This window comes from Pelodiscus sinensis, chromosome 3 (assembly GCF_049634645.1).
Source record: "Pelodiscus sinensis isolate JC-2024 chromosome 3, ASM4963464v1, whole genome shotgun sequence".
Lineage (NCBI taxonomy): Eukaryota > Metazoa > Chordata > Testudines > Trionychidae > Pelodiscus > Pelodiscus sinensis.
The window spans coordinates 184657787-184675051 of record NC_134713.1 but is presented as its reverse complement, the minus strand read 5'-3'; the positions used below and the strand labels follow the sequence as shown (position 1 = coordinate 184675051).

The 17265-nt window shown below is 44.6% G+C and overlaps 1 protein-coding gene across 1 annotated transcript in view; it reads right to left on the bottom strand.

The window, feature by feature from the left end:
* The window catches only part of PELI1 (pellino E3 ubiquitin protein ligase 1), a 61643-nt gene extending 44584 nt beyond the window's left edge, over positions 1-17059 (bottom strand). The window contains exon 1 of the mRNA XM_075925588.1: positions 16779-17059. The gene's annotated coding sequence lies outside the window, so the exon portion shown is untranslated. The remainder of the gene's footprint in view (positions 1-16778) is intronic.
* Positions 17060-17265: the final 206 nt, after the last annotated feature.

Genomic DNA, 17265 nt, shown 5'->3' with positions numbered 1-17265 from the left:
CATTCTAACACACTTTAATTGGAATAACTGGAAGGATACTTAGGCCTGTGGCAACCATTGAACTGAGAAACAGAACTGCATCATCTTTAAAGGCTTACTTGCACTGACATTCAAGTAAATTGAAAGTGCACTGCATCTCAGCGTACATTAAAATAGGTATTGCTGCACTGAAGGAATCATCATAAAACGGGGGTAAGTTAGGGTCACCTCTCCCTGACCAGCCCCACATGACTTGGAACAGTAAAGAGGAGACTTGGAACTGTAGCATCCCCACTTACCCCAGCCTCGGGAATGAAACTATGGGGACAAATTGTTCAGAAATGGCACTTGGTTACTGCTTCTCCAGCTTCCTGCCATCAGAGAATGACTCCGGTTTTTACTTAGAATACTAGAACTGACTGGCAGTTTGCCTCAACCCTGTGGTCCTTTTGAAGTAAGGATGTTAAATATCAGTTAATTGAATAGTCGAGCAACCTCAAGAATTTTTATCCATAAGATGACTATTCTACAGTCCCCGGGGGCAGGGCCAGTAGCCAGTGCGCTCCAGCCTCACTCCTGAGGAGCCCCCTGCCACTCCGCACTGCTGCCTCTGTATCAGAGGCAGCAGTGCAGGGTGCCAGGCAGGAGCTGGTCCGCGAGGGGAGTCAGTTTAAAAACCAGATCCCCTCATGAACCAGCTGCCTATCACCCTGTGCTGCTGCCTCTGATAAAGAGGCAGCAGAGCAGAGTGGCAGCAGCCTCTGTCTAGGGTGGGTCTGAGCTCCCAGATTCAGTGCAAGGCAGAACTGAGCTGGGCTGCCTGCCCGCCTGGCTTTCCTAATACACTTTCAATGCAGAGCTGCAGTAGGGGTAGGTCCCAGACCTGTTTCAAACCAAGACTGAGCTGGACTGCTGGCCAGCCTGCTAAAAAAAATGTACTGGCAAGTAGGGGGGAGAATGTGTGTAGTCTATAGCATTAACCTATAAGCTTTTGTTTATCAGTTAATCAACTACACTATTACATCCCTATTCTGAACTTTCACTGTCCAACTAGCTAATTCCCTCCTACTGTAATCACTGTTCACTCCACTGATATGTGATATCCCTTTCTCATACTATTTGTACTCCCTATATAGACTGCAACCTCTGAGGCAGAAGCTCTCATTATACATTTGTATAGTCTACCACCCTACAGCCATGTTCTTGGTTAGCGTCTTGGCACTACAACCAATACAAATAAAGGAGATCAGAATAAGTGATTGGAATGCAGGGCAACTGAGGGCTTTTAATATCCAGGATTTTCCTTAGTCACAGAGCACCCATCTTCCTCATGAAAGTAGTTAAACAAAATTCAGTGTGTTCCTTTCACTTTACAAATGGAGAAGCCGGTGATCTGGGGTCCAATCCTGCAGATGAAGGGCAGCACGTGAAGCCACTGCTGTACATGCCAGCTGCTTTCAGGAGCAGTGCAGGGCAGGAATGAACCTGCCTTAACTCTGCTGCTCTGCCTCTATTACTGATGCAAGTAGTCCCATAGACGTCTATGGAGAAAGTCACACAAGTAATGGCTGACGAACCATTCCCAAATTCTTCCAAGGAAAGAAAATTTAAATGAAACTCTAGTTAGTATGTAGGAACTCTAAGAAAAATCAATGTTAGCTGCAGAGTCCAAAATTAAAGGTCTGTTAGCGATGCTTTCAGTACATGCAGTACATTAAAACTGGCATAAACCCAGTGGAACATGAAGTACTTGTGGACAGTGTCTGCCAAGAGCTAGAAATATAGCACTTAGGCTTTGAAGAACACATAGCATCTCTGTTTCCATTCAATGCACTTTAAAAATAATTAAATCAAGGTGATCCTTCTGAGGGCATGAATGCATTAGAGCAAACAGGCATGCTTTAGTAAATGCTGTAATGAATACATGCTGACTAGAAGGGAATCAACGCTTGCCATTTTATAATTCATTCCTATAACAAAGGTTATATATACAGATGTTTAACTTATTACAAATGCAGTTTTCCTCCCAAATGTCAGGCAGATACTCAACAGAAGCTCAGTGTCATCGTTTGACCTGCCTCTAGTTCACACTTCCACTTACACAAATGCCACCAATTGTTTAGTACTGCATAGAAAAGCAGAACAGAGTGCAAACAAAAATATTTTGGAATTCAAGACACAAAGTGCTGCATCAGTTCACACATCAGGCTTCACACATTTGTACCTCAGTTTACTTAGCTCAGAAGATTAGTTAGCAATTGGATACTAATTTGCATGTCTACAGCAGCTTCCAAACATAAGGATTAATTCTCAAAACATTGTGATGCAGTTACCATGAGACTTATTTTAATAAATAAGGCAACTGAGGCACAAGGTTAAGGCCTGGCCCAAACTAGAAAATTAAGTCAGCTTAACTGTGATACTCAGGACTGAAAAAAACACAGCCCTTAGAGGCACAGTTAAGCTGACCTGCCTATTCTCTCCGTATAGACAGTGTTACGGAAGAATTCTTTCCTTGATCTAGCTACCACCTCTCAGAGAAGTGGATTACCTACACAGATGGGAAAATTCTCCCATCAGCATAGGTAGTACAAGTTCAGAATTTTGAATATAGATAAGCCTCAAGTCATTACACAACAGGGCACTTTGATCAAGTCACCTAGTTTCTCTGCACCAGTTTCCATCTGTATGACGGAGATAAAAGTACTGACCTCCTAGGGCTCAGTGTAGCTTACAAAGGGATACAGAGAACAACCCCGCCAACAGCATGGAATTAGGGTGAGCCTTGCCAATACTCTCAATGGCCAATGTAAGGCTAGTGCAGAAAAATATCATGGTCTCATATTCTGGGGGTCTTGCTGCCCCAGGAGGTTCAAGAAGTGAGTAGACCCTGTGCGACTCTACAATTGAAACACTATAGCACTTCAGTATACACCAGGGGTGGGTAAATACTGCGTATTTGTGTACCCGACAAAGGTCCCAGTCCATGTCTCTCTGCTCAGCTCCCATTGGCTAGGAACAGCAATCTGCAGCCAATGGAAATTGCAGCTACCAGTACCTGCAGAGGCGTAGGTAGATATAGCAGTGGCAGCCAGCAGCTAACTCTGGTGAACCACTACTGTTTTACTGCCCACCCCCAGTAAACGCACTACCTAGATTGACATGAGGTTCTCCCATTGTCGTAGGTAGCCCATCTCCCAACAAGTTACTTTGTGAGCAAGACATGAGAAGTCATTCTTCCGCTCTACTCTGCGCTGATTAGGTCTCAATTGGAGTATTGTGTTCATTTCTGAGCACCACATTTCAAGAAAGATGTGGAGGGTCCAGAGAAGAGCAAGAAGAACATGAGCTATGAGGGAAGACTGAAAGAATTAGGCTTGCTTAGTTTAGAAAGGAGAAGACTCAGCAAGGACATGACAGCAGTTTTCAAGTATCTAAAAGGGTGTCACAAGGAGGAGGGAGAAAAATTATTCTCCTTGGCATCTGATGATGGGACAAGAAGCAATGGACTTAAGCTGCAGCAAGGAAGGTTTAGGTTGGACATTAGGAAAAAACTTCCTAACTGTCAGGGTGGCTCAACACTGGAAAATTGCCTAAAGAGGTTGTGGAATCTCCACCTCTGGAGATATTTAAGAGCAGGTTAGATACACATTTATCAGGGATGGTCTAGACTAAGTGCTGCTCAACTTTAGAAGCTCGGGGGGGGGGGGGGGGGAGGCACAATGATATTCCCAGCACATGCTGGGGGCCACAACTTAAGTGTGGTTGCATAGACATGCAAGTATATCTGACGGGCATGAATACAAAGATTAAGACAAGACTACAACAACACAACACACAGGCCCTGTTTAAGTCAGTTCTGCTGATATTAATAAAATGCATATTTACCCAATTTCCACCCACATGACAGCACTTTTAATGAACAGCGACAGTCCAGGAATTTAACTACTAAAACAGATAACAGAAGACAATTATATTAACTACTTTTTTGTTTTGGCTCCCCCCCACAGGCCACGTGTTGAACCCCGCGCAAACCCAAATCATACTGTGGGCCACAAACAAACGGTCCATGGGCCGCATGTTGAGTAGCTCTGGTCTAGACTGTGCCTGGTCCTGCCGTGAGGGCACGGGATTGGACTCAATGACCTCTCCAGTTCCCTTCTAGTTCTAGAAATCTATTAATCTAAGTGGTAACTAGGTTGATGGAAGAATTCTTCCATTCACCTAGCAATACCTACATGGTGGTGGTGGCAAATTAGGATGGCTTAGTTAGAACACTCAGGCTTGTGGCTCCCCTCTCAGGCTGGCCCCCACCTGCCACCCTGCACTGCTGCATCTAATATATAGGTAGCTGCATGTGGTGGCAGGGAGCAAAGCCCAGGAGTTGGGCCAGGAGCACACTGGCTGCAGGCCCCAGCCCCGCAAACTATTGAATAATCATGTAACCACTAAGTTTTGTTGAGGTCACGCAAATATTAAATGAATCAATATCTAACTACCCTAGTTTTGGAGAGAACTGATTTAAGGAGCTGATTTAAGCAGCAAAGATAGGTATATGATCCAACATGAACGGAGAGTTAATCCTTGCCTTTTCTTATAGCCAATAGAGACTGGGAATAGGCAGAAGCAGCAGCACAGGGTGGCAGTTATGCTGTCCATGGGGGGAGCTAAGCCAGCATCCCATGGAGAAGCCTCTAATTTTGGCAAGGCCACACCTGCCACAGATAGTGGCTGTTCTACAGCACTGCAGCTCCTGTCTGCAGGGGGCTGAGCTGGTATCCCACAGAGTCCAGGCCAATCATGGACAAAGGTCGCTCTGCAGCAGCCTCTCCTGCTGCATTCCCCCCCACCCCCGGCTCCCACCTGCTCCTCCTCACCCTCTGCACTGCTGCCCCTCTATCAGAAGAAGCAGTGCAGGGGAAGGGGGCAGGCAGCTCCACAGGATCCAGAGATCATAGGGAGCTGGCTTAAAAACCAGCCCCTGTGGACACCAGCTCCTGCCTCCTCCCTATCTTTGTTGCCTCTGATAGAGGAGAATAGTAAGGGGAGAGTAGATAAATGTGTAAAGTCAATAGCAGGGATGTTAGATAGCATATACATTAATAAACGTGTAGCTGCATGAAATTTTATTGGTTACAAAACTATTGCATAGCTCCTGGCCCCACTCCTGGGGAGCCCCTGCCACGCAGTGTTGCTACCTCTCTACCAAAGGCTGCAGCATGGGGTGGCAGCAGTCCCTCTCCTGGGGAGGAGGGGTTCAAGCTCCCCACAGACTAAGGCTGCTCCAGTGGTGCTCTGTATCAGAGGCAACAGCGTGTGGGAGAGCTGGCTTTAAGTTGTCTCCCCACAGGCACCAGCTCCTGCATGCCCCCCCGCTTGCTACCTCTGATATAGTGGTAGCGGGGGGGCGGGGGGGGGAGAGAATGTGCGTATACGACAGGATTAAGCATTAAACCTAGGCTTCTCAGATAATCATGTAGTTGACATCCCTATCCAAAACCTAGCCGTAACTAAAGATTTCAGTTTCTGAAACATCAGAGAAAGCTATTTCTCTATTTTTACAGTTTTCCCCATGTAGTTAGAAGTTTCCACTGCTGAATGTGGGGGTCTTTCCAATTAATGAGGAAATGTTTTAAATAGGAAAAATACAATTATGAAACTAAATACTGACAGCAGGACTCAAATAGGTACAACAGGAAAAACTACTTTTATAAAACATTTACTGAAACTGACCACATTGACTTCATGGGCTCCTTATTAGGGATGTGAAAGAAGAGTCGACTATCTGATAAGCAAATGCTTATTGGAGAGCTGACATGATAATGAACTAGTCACTTCTCCCCCCACCCTCCGCCCCCACCTGCTGCCTCTATTAAAAAGAGGCAGCAATGGGAAAGGGAAGAAGGGGACGCTTCAAAGCAGCAGTGCTGCATGGAGCCTGGCATCTGCCTCTTTGAAATGGCACGCGCAGCCTGGGGCCAACTGGGAGTCCCCCACTGGCCCCATGGCACTTTTGCCTTTAAAGTGTAGCAACTGCCCCAGGGTCAATTAGTCACTAAGGGCTTCAGTTAGTCAATAAGGGCACTTCCACCCTCAAATAGTCAATTTAAACTGCATCGGTTATTTGATTAAGGACTAGGTTTGTAAAATTTCAATTAATTGGTATAGTTTTCCCCAGCAACAGTGTGATATCTACAAGAATCTACTCTGTTTCACATCTGCTCCTCACATTCTAATGCACCGTTGAACTTGTTCTACAAGCTCCAGAATACAGAGTGAACAATTAATAGGATAATGTGCTTACTCATACCAGCATGTGAAGTAACAAAACACTGAACATAAAGCACTGTCATTGTTCAATAAGTTGAGTGTTCCAATGGCATGCTTGCTGAAATTACTACTCAGAAAGGAAGGGACAGAGGAAGGAAAAGGATGAGGCTCCTTCCTACATAGTTCAAGCAAATTCTTTTTTTCTGACAGCCCATTTTATGCCAGTTCAAAACTCTCTCATATGCATGACCCATGTTGGAAGAACAAGAATTGTCAATGACATCTTGTGTCTAATTAAAATAAGGCCAGAAAGATATTTTCTTAGAAATATATGGAGAACTTTAAATTGTGTATACTGTTTTCACTAGAGGTCTCCCAGCCTTCAGTTGAAGATGTGGGGGTGAATCTTTAGCAAATATGCATCTGGGAGGAAATACATCAGAAGTTTGAACAACAGATATTAAAGATATACTAGAGGGATATGTCCCCTGGTTGCTGCACTCACAGGCAACGCCAGCTCTCCCTGCCCCCTGCTACCGGGGAGGGCTGGGTTGCAGTCGCACCAGCCCAGGTCCCTTCTTCCTTCTCTCCGCCCCCCCCCCCCCCCCCCCCAACCAGGGCCCTTTCTTCCCCCTTCCGGTTCTGGCCACAGCACATACCAGACCTGGCTCTAACTCCCATGATCAGGGAGGCACAGGGGTGCTTGCCCAACCTGCATGCGGTGCAGGGAGACACAGGTAGTGCTGTGTACATGTGGCACTCTGGGGCACTGTAGCCTGCTGAGGTGGGAAAAGCAGCAGCATGGGAATCACTGTCCCAACCTCTCCCCCATGTGATCCTGCCTGCGCTGCTCATTGCCCCAGTCAGCCCACAGAGCCCAGGGCTGCCTGTTTGCCTGCTGGGAGTGGAAGGGAAGAAGCAGACAGGTCGGTGCAGTGGCTACCCTGGGCAGCTCAGGGATGTTGCAGGAGCCATGGTGCTGTGGCAGCCACAGTAAGTGCAGCTGTCAGGCGCCGCACTCTGGCTCCCCAAGAGCCTGGTGGCAGGGGAGCTCCCAAGAGCCTGCTGCTGGCCCATAAGCCTGGCAGGGAGCCCTTCTCCTAGCACCACTCCCAGGCTGCTGTCCCAAGCACCATACTCTCCTTCCTACCCGGGCTGTCACGACTGCAACGTGGGGGTCTGCCTGCTACTGTGTCATGTTTCTTGGCATTGAAAGCCCTGTGGGTAGCGATGGAGGAAGGGGAGGAGAGGCTTGGTTTCAAAGAGCAATTCCAAGTGGTGAGGGGAAGCAGCAAGGTTGGGCTCAAACTAGAAGAAGGTGGAGGAGGGAGAAGGCAGGCGGGACACAGAGTGACATGATGTCACTCTCGTCCCACATGAACATTTTCCACAGGAAGGGGCAGTGGTCTGGAGGCTGGTGCCAGGGTACCTCCCCAATCTGTCAAATTCATTCACTTGGGACAGGTCAGGTCCAAAGGATGCTGGAACAGGGAGGAGGTCCAACCTGTAATAATAATCCACGTCTCTCAAATTAAATAGATACTGGTTATTTTTCAAATAAAAAGAGTTACATTGAAAATGTCTTCCTGGGAAAAAAGCCTTGGTATGGGAGGTTTCTTTATACTCTTATGAAGAAATGAAAGGGTCAAAACAGTTTACAAGTCACTTTATAGGCACATTTATTCAAGGCAACGTGGCAAACAAGAGTACATGCCCACTAGAGCTTTCACTAAAAGCTGAGATTGGATGAAGGGTGGGTTAAGGGAATAATCAAACACAGAACTCCCTTAATTACATGTTGCTCATAACAGAAATTAGGATAGGTGCATGAGGCAGCAGCCTAGAATTAAGCCAAGAAGAAAGAATGCCAGATATCATCTATCTGGAAAAATGAATATAGGAAAACTAAGTAGATCATTGTTTGTTGCGATCACTTCATGGCCCAATGGATTTGTTGTGAAAGCTGTTTTTTGTAGAGTTCTGAAAGTGGTGTTTGCCATTGTAAAATTACAGCTGAACTACAATGGCAATTGACTCAGCAACACTAAAGCAGCAGCAGTACTCTAGTGGACATAGGACTTTGGTTTCACATATGGAAAACAATGCTTTTCTTACATACGAAAACAAATGCTACAGACTTAAGTCTCATGAGATTTTGAGCAACACAACAGCCTGTCTCCCAGTCTAGAAACAAGTGCCAAGCCCTACACATCCAAAAAAGTTATACAGGTTGAACCTCACTAGTTCAGCAGCTCCAGGACTTGAGCAGTGCGAACCAGACAATTTGCTGGACCACAGGAGGTCAATACTGTCTAGCAGCACTACCAACATGTCCACTGCTTACTTGGCTTTTAGAAGAAATTTAGGGGTAAATAAGAGCAAAACAGCACAGAACAATGAGGGCCAGGACTAACTGCTGCAAACAAACTTTATAGGACCACAAGAAAATTAGACACACCCAGCTAACTAAAATCATGCTGGACTATGCAAGTTGCCGGACTAGAGAGCGCTGGCTAGAGGATCAACCTGTAGTGTGGTACATTTAAAAAAAAACCTCACTTAAGTAACGTTTATTACTCTAAACATACTGTATACTCCACATTAAGCAATGATGTTTAGAGTTATCTTTGATTATCTACAGCAACTTGAATTACTAGCTGCATTTTATTTTTTACCAAGTTTAATAATTCCTTAGAGTATTTAAAGCAGTTCATTTGGCATTAGTATACTTTTTCCCTGAAGAAAAAAGTTAGTGGATGATGAGAAACAGCAGAACTTGACATATTTTTAGAATTAGCAACTTATCCCAGGAGGTACATAATAGAAGGAAAATAAGCTACAAGTTCTTTGAAAGGAAGTGAATTACTGTATAGTAAGCCATGTGTGATGCATTTAAAAAGATTCCTAACCACATACCAGACATTTAGTTTTGCTACATGAAGTGACAGCTCTGTTGTCATATTATCCCAGCTGAACCTTGTGTTAAAACATTGTAAAAGCAATCCACATGCTTGTATAAATAGCATAGTAAAATATAAAGACATTAGAAAAATTGAAAGGGTATGTTAAGTTAGCATTGCAGATACGAAAGAGTAGTGATCAATGTGCAGACAGACTCTGAAAGTGCACTAACAAATAAAACCTATGACTCTTTTTGGAAGTTCTTTGGAGGTCAATTTTTATAATTAAGTATTTTTTTTTGCATGTAGAGTATCTAAGTGAAGTACTCAAACATGTTTACAGCTATATTGGCTACAAAACCATCATTTCAGTTGTTTAACACCACTGATGACTAAGGCCCTACCAAAATTCAGGGCTGTGAAAACCATGTCACGAATCATGAAGTCTGGTCTTGTGTACTTTTACCCAGTACTATAGGGATTTCACCAGGGAGATCAGCCCCCTCAAACTTGGAGGTCTCATCCAAAAGGGAATGGGGGGAGAGGGGAGGGTCACAGTTATTATAGATGGCATTATGGTATAGTATAAGTAAGGGTGGAAACTTTCAAAAGGGGTAGCTGGAAAGAGGCAGCTGGTGGTCTGCTGCCCTGCTCTGCAAGCAGCACTCTGACAGAAGCAGTGGTGAAATGCTATACCACTCTACCCTTACTTCTGTACTGCTGCCTTCCAAGTTGGGTGGCTGGAGAATGGTAGCTGCTGATGGCCCAGCTCCAGAAACAGCAGTGCAGAAATAAAAATGGCAATATCGTGACCCTCCCACAAAACATTTTGTGTTAGAACCCCTACAGTTACAACTAGGGATGTGAACAACTAGTTGACCATCCTATAAACATTTGCTTATCAGATAGAGCAACTAGTCAACTAGCCTATAAGAAAGAGGTAGCAAGGGGGGGCAGCAGAGGAAGGGATGCTTCCAAGTGGCTACATCCCACATGTACCCTGAGCCCAGAACCTGCCCCTGATTTACGACCTTCAACAAAAAGGTGTAAATTAAACATAAGATCTGGTGTTTGATTCCTTAAAAACTAATAGCAGTTCTGACACCAATTTAACTTAGGGCCGAACCCTGTTCCCACATCATTAATGGCAAACCATACACCGATTTTAATGGATACAATCCCAGACCCTTATTCTTTGTACCTCAATGTCCACTCTCCTGCACGTGTAAAATAGGGGTGCCCATCCTAGCTCATGGAAAAGGGATATTTTTAATGTTTGTTCATCTTCAAAATGCTTTACAAAGTGATACATAATTGCAAAAGTATTCTTGAAAGACTAACAGCTAAATATGTCCAAGTGGAAGAATTAATGCACAAGAGAGACTATAAGCATTAATGATGGGTTGCTGAAAGGAAAAGTGTTATTAGGAAGGATCATTATAGACTAATAGATTTTTATGGGAAGGAAGGGATCATTATCATCTAGTGTGAGCTCCTGAATACAGTCCACAGATTTTCACCTAGCAATTCCTTTATCAAAACCATACCCAGTAGCAGAACAAGAGAATATAATTTAAAAAAAAATCTTGATGTAAAGACATCCCCTGATAAATGGCCCCAATATGCATTACTTTCACTATTCTAGCCTGAATTTATCTAGCTTCAGACAATGGATTTTGTTATGCCTTTGTCAGGTTAAATAGCTATCTACAATCAGAAATATCCCCCATGTCCGTACTAACAGACCATGAGGCAATCACCTCTTAACCTTCTCTTTGATATGATGGATGTTTATGTGATTAATGAATTACAGGCCTAATTATTAGTACTTGGACAAAACATAACTTGGCTGATATTGCTGAACAGCCAATATGCAGAGGGGCATACCAAGAGCCTCATCAGCCTCTATGGGATGCATAGCCAAAATGTATTGTAGCCTGCTCTGCTAGAGAGCAGACAGGGAGTGTTTGACATTCACTTCAAATAAATGGACACATTCTATGTACTGACATGGGATCAGAGATCACAGAAGTGTACATAAACTGGGGATGTAAAAATCTTGTCTAACTGGTTAACCAATTAAGAGAGACCATTCCACCCCAGCTGGACTGGAGCACTCCCCACCCTTCCTCCACTGCTGTGGCCAGGCTGAAGCAGCTCTCTGCTGTGGACAGGGGTTGCTCCAGACGTTTGCAGTACTGGAGGAATCCTCTGCCCCATGCCCCCACCAGTTAACTGTAACCAGTATGCATCACCCATTAAAGGTGATGCTTACCAGTTAACCTTTCACATCCCTAGTAAACTGTAAGCCTGGAAAGGAAAGCACATTACTACCTCATTGTGAGGCTGGGATACACCATATCCAAGGAGAGGAAAGGTCTGATGTAGTTGTGCACCATCGGAAGTCAAAAAGAAAGACTGATTCCAAAGAAGATTTCTATTCCCCTCTTCCCTCCCCCCCCCCCCCAACAGTTCTATCAAAGGTCAGGTAGATAATGCCAGAAAGACAATGATTCCTAAATAGCCCCTTCCTCACAGATCAATCATTACGCTTAGGTGATCTGAGACAGAATGGAGGATGGTTACAATGCAGGTGGCATATGTACAGCAAAGAGATTAATCACCACTAGGAATGTTAATGGCTAGCCAGCTAACTGTTTAACTGATAAGCAATTACTAACACCCACCCAGCTATCTCTAATACACAGGCAGAAGTGCAAGGTGGCAGGGGGCTCCCTGGGAGTGGGGTTGAGTGCACACTGGCTGCTGCTGGCCCCACCCCGGGGGAGGGGGGAGTAAATGAATAACCGTGTAACTGCTAAGAATCAATGCAGTTACATGATTACTAAAATAAATGATTTCTAACAGTCCTAAACACTGCATAAAGTTTTTGAAAGTGATTTACTATACACTTAATTATTTTCAAAATTTTCTTTAATATCTTTTTTTAATCTGCCTGGGATACATTCAACTCATTTTTCTATGTTGGAAACAGATTTTTTACTGCATTTAAGGAGGGGGGAGGAGTGCAACAGGCCAAGATTCAGGTTTTTATAATTATATTTGAAGTTTTTCAATGTTATTTTGGACCTGTCAAGAGTTCTTACTTGAGGAGTTTCCAGTACAAAAAAACCAGACAAAATAAAATTGTAAGATATCATGATTTCTGAATGCACTACTAACAGCAGTACCTTAAACTAGAAACATTGTTTTAAAGAAGTTTGTGCTGATTAATTATGTAAGGTCTATTGGAATAATGTTAGACACCCCTAGAATGCCACTACATTTTGTTTTGTGAAACAAATTTGTTTTATTTTGAGGTGAAAACATGGTAGTGGTGTGCATATCTGCCAAGTCCTGTCTCTCCCCCCACAGAAACTCAGTAACATCACGGAAAACGATAGTGGCAGCACAGAGGAGAAGTGGAAGGAACATACGATCCAAGTCTGCATTCTTCCGAGCACCCTCACATCGGACTAACTTTGATGCAAGTTCTGGGTGCCTAGAATCTCATAGCATTAGGCCCTTAAGACAAATGCAAAATTCTTACCTCCCTCACCATTACTCTGTCTACCCAGATGCACTCCTGATTTGGTACTTAAAGTTCAACACCAATTTCAGTTAAACTAATGGCCTCAGGTTGCAGTGTGTAACATACACATGTATTGTGACAAGTAAATTGAAATGAAACAAACTAGATCAGATGGAAACATGCTCACTTTGTTCCACTGAAACTGGCTCAGCAGTATTTAGCAGTGCTTGACCTATTTCCTACACCAACTTTTCACTGTCATTTCCTTAGATAGTTTGTGCAGTTGTGAATCTAGAGATCAAGGAAAGAAAATTGAAAACAATCTGAACTTTTGCTGTTAATACCATCCAGATTGCTTTAGTGATCTAAGCAATAACCTCTTTATACAAACAGCACATTAGCTACTAAGTAACGTGCTATAAATGAATGTTTGGAGAAGCTAGATTTTTGACGCTGACTTAAACCAGAAAAGTCAATGTGTACTCTCAGTTCAATTTTTCAATCAGTAAAGAAATCAGAACTTGCAAATGGTTTTAGGGCTAGCCTACGCCAACAGATTGGTCTATATATGCTGCATTGTCAACCTAAGTATTTTCACTTAAATTCGGCTCCCACTGACGTAAGCACTAGGGAGGTTAGATATTGGTTAACTGAATAGTTGATTAACCTCACGAATTCTTATCAGTTACTCAACTATTCTAGTATCAGAGGGGTAGCCGTGTTAGTCTGAATCTGCAAAAGCGGCGTCATGCATCTGACGAAGTGAGTCTTTGCCCATGAAAGCTTATGCTCCTACACTTCAGTTAGTCTATAAGGTGCCACAGGACTCCTCAACTATTCTACAGACCCCAGGGGTGGGGCCAGTAGCCAGTGCACTTGGGCCCCACTCCCAAATAGTCCCCCTGCCACTCTTCGCTGCTGCTCCTGTATCAGAGGCAGCAGCATGGGGTGCCAGGTCGGAGCTGGTCCGCGAGGGGAGCCGGTTTAAAAACCAGTTCCCCTCACAGACTGGCTGCCTGTCACCCCGCCCTGCTGTCTCTGATACAGAGGCAGCAGTGGGGAGGGGCTGAGCTGCCAGACCGAGTGAGTTCTGGAAATGAGCCACGCTGCCTGTCCACCTGGCTTCTAATACCCCCCATTGTGACTCTGCATTTAAAGTGTAAGTCAAGGATCTAGCACTAGCTAAGACCGAGCCAGGCTGGCCCAGCCTCACAATGAGGCAAGGCTGGCGGGGGAGGAAATGTGTGTTATCTATAGCATTAACCCATAAGCTTTTGCTTATTGGTTAGTCGACTATGCTATTACATCCCTAAGAAGCACCTCTCTGCCAACTTAGTAACATTACCTCCCTCAGTGATGTAGGATCACACTCAATGTAATTAAGTTGATGCAGTGTCAGCTTAGCATGTCAATTGCATCAACTGTTACTGGCTTTCACAAGCCATCCCACAATGCTCCACAATATAATAAAGTGTTCTAGGTGAGGACACACAACAGCAAAGCAAGAAGCCAAGTGTGTGTGCACACAAATGTTTTATTTAGGTTGAAGTAATTTTGTTGTTTACACATGGCCTTAGTTTTCAAACTAGATTCCCTGTTGTATTCCACAATTCTTTTTAAACAAGACTTTTCTTCCATTATAGAGAAACTATTAGGACTAGATTTACTATTCATTAAAGGAGGTATAAATATTGTTCAGACTAAATCAGATACCGGGCTCACTTGTCGTACAAAACTTTACCACTGTACCGCAATCCTGACATTATACAGTCCTAAAAAAAAACCTTAAACAATGGTCTTGTAGCAGCTTAGAAACTAACCAAAAGATGTGTAGATAGTTATGAGCTTTCGTGGGCACAACTCACTTTTTCAGATACTATCTGTGCGCGTTTTGGTTAGTCTAAGGTGCTATATAGGACCAGTGTGGGGTTTAAGTTTTTTTTTGTTTTAGTTACAGAGTAACAGCTACCCCTCAGACTATTATACAGTCCTGTTTTTAGTTCTGGACTTCTTGACAGAAGCAGCAAATAAGACTGATGCTGAACTGCATAATGGTTTAATAATATACTGAAATCAGGATTATGAGAAGACTAAGCAAACTCATTTTTATTTGGAATTTCAGTAATTATTTTTGAACTCTTCTCAGAAGTAAAATGCTAGCACAATTAATAGATTTCAAAGCAAGAATGGACTACTGTGATCATCTAATTTAGTCTCCAGTTTAACACAGGTAATACAGAACTTCCCTGAAATAATTCCCAGATCACTGACCTGCTGTACCTCCTCTAGAGCCAAACACTTTAGCTACATAATTATATCAAGTTATATCCGATTAATGTCCCCTCCCTCATTTAATCACTTTCCCAAAACAACAGTCATGATACTCTATCGCCTCTAAAATAAAATTTTAAAACTGGTACATTAAGACTAAATTTCTTTGCTGGCTCATTCTTGGGTATTAAATTAATTAACAACCATATTATGTGCTTCTGTCATGAGTAACTAGTGATTTTAGATGCCAAACCTGAGCCTCAAAAAGGGGCCTTGCTTTCAAACAATGGGTACTCAGAAATTTTTGAAAGTCAGGCCTTTAAAAAACAAACAAACAAATCCTTATTTTAGGCACCCAAAATTGAAACAACCACAATCACTGATCACATATGAAAATTGACTTAGAAGACTTGTAAATAAAAAAAAAAAAAAAAAAAAAAGATCACATTTTGTAAATATCATAATAGGAACTATGTTCTATTCATAAAAATAATCCAGGAAACTTGCATAGGAAATCTTCAGGGTAGGTCTCCCCTAATACATCTACAGCATACAAAGTGCTAAAGACCCAATCATCTTAACAGGACATTACATCTTTTCTATTTTGCAACATTTTGTATTCACAAAAACAGGAAACAACCTTTTCCCACCCAGCACCCTCTTGCAAATTCATGATTTAGGAAAAAGTCATTTTGCTGAGCACATTCAGAAGCAACCTCTGTAGTTCAGTCTATCGCCAACTAAAGTTACAAAATTTTAGAGCGGTGGATTTTAAACACTTAGTTCAATAAAAAAAAATCGAAGGCCTTTGAATGTAATCTGAAAATACAAAGTACTACTGTTGAAGTACAGCAGGCGTAGACACACACACGGAACTCTGTGTAGCACAGATCATGTAACCATAGATTTTGAGTCACATTTACTTAAAAGAAACACACAATCAGCATGAAAGTACAGGTCACTCTACCCAGTTAAGAGATTTTTGGCATGGGGGGAGGGGCCTGGGAAAGAATCACATGTGAAAATATAGCTGTTCTTACTCTCCTCTGCCTTTGAAATTAATCTTTTTTTTAATACATGTCCCCCAGCTATTATTTTACCTTTGCAAATACACTGCTTACCCCTGTAAAGAGCGTGGGGACATGGGTTACACAATTTTGTTTCTGCTAGCAAACTAAACTTGTGTTGGCTCATAGATCCTCTTTAAACGAGCCACAAAACACAGGCGAAAGGCACAGAAAACTATTACAACACAGACATTGTGAGAGAGCTTAGAAATAATCCAACACACATTTCAACTGACTTTTGGAGACTGGTTATGGGGATTCCTCCCCAGTAAACAGCAGGGAAACTATTGTGTCATCTAGGAAACGCCACGACTTACGAGTTTAACCCAGGCCCACAAAAGCCCCTTTGTTTTGTTTTGACCCTTCTGCTCCCCAGCCGCTCCACGGAGCGGTGTGGAAACAGGGTCCTGGGCTAAAGGAAATGAAGTCAGAGCTCGGGAGACGCGTCTAGTTTCGGGGGGGGGGGGGGGGAGACAAGAACTAAATAAAGTTGTAAGACACTAAAAAGGGAGCCAGAGGGGCTCGGCGACCCAGGGCCGCGCACCCAGCGGAGGGGCTGGGGCGGACGGGGCCCGGGAATGGCCCGTTGGGGGCACTGAAAGCCCGGCGCGGACAGGCAGGGGTGGACACGACACCCCCCGACGTGCCAAGCAGGAGAACGCAGCGCAGGACGCGGGGGGGGAGGGAGACCCGGCGGGGATTTCTGCCCCCCCCCCACCCCCCGGTTACCACACACCGGCCCACAGCGGCGAGACTCACCCGGGCCAAACCAGCGGCGCCGACCGTGGCGATCCCCCGCGGCCGGAGGCGCTGCCCCGCCGCTCCGGGTCCACAGACGCCCCGCGAGGGAGAGGAACCCACGACGGGCTGGGGCGCGGAGCCCAAAGCGCCTCCCCTCAGGCGGCAGGGCGGCGGCGGCGCGACGCGAGCAGTTCCCTTTGTGGCCGGGATCGCGAACACGAGCGCGAGCAGCCAACCGCCAACGAGCCTCCAACGCTCTGGCTCCGCGGCGGCCCGCAGCGGCAGCTCCAACACTCCGGCGGGTGGGCGGGGCGTGGTGACTTCATCACCCCGCGGCAGCGCGCAGGGGGATCATGGGAATTGTAGTTCTTTACCCACCCCTCCCCAGCTCAACTCCCCGGTGCTCTGCCCGCGCAGGTCGAGGGGAGGCGGTATGCTGCTGGGCCATGCGCCATGCAGGGCTGCTTAGCTGGCTCCCCCCTTCCCAGCCTCGTGGGCGGCGGGG